Here is a 4,134-nt window from a genome sequence, read left to right on the forward strand (position 1 = left end):
CAAGTATTAAAATGTTTATGCCTTCCACAAAATATTAAGTATATGTTTAGAACACAGTTGAAACTGGCTTATAAAATAATTCAAAAATCCGACGGTGGAAGGCAATATCCTTTCATTAGTGCATAAACCTAATAATACAATAATAAAACCTAATAATACAGAAGCAAATAAAATGCTTTACTTTAGCGCATTTGTCTTTATTAATTAGTAATACAAATGATTAGCAATTAATCACATTAATTCACAGAGGGAAAAAAGTTTTGAAATGTTCTGAAAATCTTAGCGGCTTTTTTGTTACAGTTGATTTAATTTTTATATAAGAAGAAACTAACGGGGATCATCACTAAAATAACATTAGAATAAAAATGACAAAGTTCTACACAAAAAAAACAACAACAACAAAAAAACGCAACTTTGTAGCTTCGTAATCCGTGAACAAAAACTAGGAAAATATCGCAATAAGAAACAAAAGCATCTAGTTTTCAAGGAATTAAAACCCAGTGGAACTCAATCCGTGATCTTCAGAACACCAGTGGTGCGTGGAAAGATTGCATAACTATGGAGAGGAAACAGCAGAATGCTGTATAGATCCTCCGAGATAATAATAAAAGAAAAATATTCAGGTTTTCTGCAAAGAAAAAGTTTGAGAACCATTGAATTACAATACTTATATATATATATATATATAATTATAAAAAAATGAAAGAGAAACGTTTGTCAAGTGGCGCCAATATTAAGTCACCGGTCAGAAAGAAGCATGTTTGTTTGTTTGTTGAATTTCGCGCAAAGCTACCCGAGGGTTATCTGCGCTAGCCGTCCCTAATTTAGCAGTGTAAGACTAGAGGGAAGGCAGCTAGTCATCACCACCCACCGCCAACTCTTGGGCTACTCTTTTACCAACGAATAGTGGGATTCACCGTCACATTATAACACCCCCACGGCTGAAAGGGCGAGCATGTTTGGTGGGACGGGGATTCGCGACCCACAGATTGCGACTCGAGCGCCCTAACCACCTGGCCATGCCGGGCTTAACTCTTGGACAACTCCTTACGAGCGAATAATGGGATTGATCGGCGTATAATAATGCTTCCACGGCTGAAATAGTGAGTATATGTAGTAATTGGATTCTAACCCGCGACCCACCTATTGCGAATCGAGTGCCCTAACCACCTGACCATGCCGGGCCTAACTCTTGGACAACTCTTTACTAGCGAATAATGGGATTGATCGGCGTATAATAATGCTTCCACGGCTGAAATAGTGAGTATATGTAGTAATTGGATTCTAACCCGCGACCCACCTATTGCGAATCGAGTGCCCTAACCACCTGACCCTACCAGGTCCCGAAAATATGGGGAGACTATTATGGGTCAATTACTGAAATTGAGACAAGGCGCACGTGGTTGAAACCGCTGTCGTAACACAGCAGTATAGTTGACCACGTCTAAGCAAACCTTTCTAGTGAATAAGACTGTGGTAAATGATGAAAGTTATCAAAGTGTATTTTGTATATAATCACTGCGGAAAGGATGAAAATACTATAAATCCAAAAAGTGGGAACCGCATGAGACACTTTTTGTGACTCCCCCCTGCCGATGCTTAAACTTATTTAAGTCTTATTTTATATACGAATGAGTGAGAGTTGAAAGATAAAAGCTTTTGATTGTTGACCTCAGTTATAAATTGGGTAGCCCCCTAGTAGCACAGCGGTATGTCTGCGGACTTCCAACGCTAGAAACCGGGTTTCGATACCCGTGGTGGGCAGAGAACAGATAGCCCATTGTGTAGCTTTGTGCTTAATTACAAACAAACAAACAATAAATTGGGTAACAGGGAGAATTGTCAAGCGAGTCTAATATAATTTTATAGCTTTGGGTGAGGATATTTCACACTCGTAAATATAGATTGTGCTTATTTGTTAATCTAGAGTTATGACATATTAACCTGTTAATTTAGTTTTCCCTGAGACTGTGTAGATTTTTAACTATCTTGGCTTAACAGCGTCCTTCAGGCGTTTTCCATAAATTTTCGGTTGCTCTATAACAGGAGTTCCATTTCAAATTTCAATACAGAGAAAAAGGCAACTAATATTAGTGAGTCATGGTCCGGCTGGGCATTGCTGGGTTTTTTAAAGGTTAAAATGTAAAAATGTCAGCCATTCTGGGAGACTTTTCTCTGATGTCTTCGCATGCCATTAAATAACCAGTCAAATGGCACAAATTATACTGCTAGGCCACGCTCGACCCAAGAGCACGGTTTTAATTTTTTTTCCCTGCGTTAGTAACTGGAATGCCCATATCACTAATTCGTTCTCAACAAATGTCTTAGTGTACTAGTAAGGATAAACATTTATAGTCATTACTACAATTGTAATGATCGATTACTACAATCATTGTCATTACTACAATCCATTTAAGGCAAAGGATCGATTAAACAATTTATAGTGTCGGTTGAGTTTAGGTGGAAATGTTGAAGGTACTGTTACGTCTCCGTTTGTTAATTGATTTCCCGTAAATTCGTTTCGACGAAACTTTAGCGACACAAGTCGTTACTTAATAAAACTGGTTTATTCTTTCCGAATATAACTTTACGATACACTTAATTTCAACAATCGCGCTAAAACAAACGCTATAACAACGAACGTGCTCAACTTCAATAATACTCTCTGACTGCAGATCAATTACTCACTGTCTACACACACATTGTCATTTCACGCCGTGACCATCTTATATATACCAGACTACCCTATATCTAGTAAATGCTAGGGCATTCACGAAGGAACAAGATACTTCTAGAAACGTGGCGTGACAATAGTCACGTGACCTCGCTGACGCAACAGTACTTTCGTTGACAATCGAGATGATGACCGAAACACAGTCTGATATTTAAATTGGGCAGAATAGCAGTGGCTACTAAGAGCTAAGTACATACTGAGGAATGAAAATAAGAGGCAGTACGAAACATTACCTAATACATGTAACAAGAAAGAAAATACAACACCAAAGTATACAAAAACTCCTTTTCCACTCTCCCTCGAAATTCAAGATTGAACGTTCCAGTTATATTCAGTATTTCCTTTGTTCGGTGAACTTACATAGATTTTAAGTGCTGAACGGAATTTGGAGTCAGTCATAGCAACAACGAGATAAAAATGCTTGTAACTTTCGTAAATGTGCCTTGTTTACGTTTTGATTTTATTCATGACATAATACAAAATTTTTGTCGAGATAGAGTTATGTAGTTAAAAATATAGAGAAAAAATATTGTTTAACATAAAGGTCACAATATGGAAATTTGGTGATCCACTTATCATTATAAATTTTGTAATTCAAATATTTGAATGCGAGAGGTTAAAATTAACAAATTAAAGTCAAGCACTATCTGTAGATAAATTATCGTCTGTTTGTTTAAAGTTAAGCAAAAATTCTGCCTACCAGGGATATCGAAACCCGCTTTTTAGCGTTTTAAGTCCGCTGTACCACTATTGGCATCGTCTTCAGTTGGCTGCTACGTTATTTAATTACATAGTTTCAGTAGATGTCACAAACATGACAAAATAACAGTAAAACTAAAAATAAACTTTTTTAAGCTATAAAATCTTATATTTAAATATTGACGTTAAAAAATTTCAATTCATATTTTTAAAGCAAAATAATTCTTCCTTAGATTTTGTTTCGTGATTAAAATATTATTGATTTGTTTCTCAAATTTGCCCTAACAGGTGACATGTTCTCGTATTTTTTCTTTCACGATTGCCAACAACAATAAAGTATATGATTAAACTGATAATCTTAATGTTTTCGACAAAATATCAATTTTTGAAAACGAATTAGTAATATGTGTGTGTATGTAAAAGCAACGTATTGTACTAATCCGTTCACAACTTGTGAAAGTATCGTGTCAGTTTCATTCACATCAAGTGAACAGACAGTGCCACCTACAGAAATCTTCAGGCCCGACACACAGAAATTTCAGTTCAAGTTTTAATCTACCCCTCCCCGATATCTCCATAGTGAATGTCATTGTGCAGCTTGTGCCGTAAAGAAAGTGTTAGTAATATAGTATATCTAGATACACGTCCGCAGGGTCCCCGAAAGTGTTCTGTTTCAAGAGTAAATAAACCAAAATTAAAAG

This window comes from Limulus polyphemus, unplaced genomic scaffold, assembly GCF_000517525.1.
Source record: "Limulus polyphemus unplaced genomic scaffold, Limulus_polyphemus-2.1.2 Scaffold1278, whole genome shotgun sequence".
Lineage (NCBI taxonomy): Eukaryota > Metazoa > Arthropoda > Merostomata > Xiphosura > Limulidae > Limulus > Limulus polyphemus.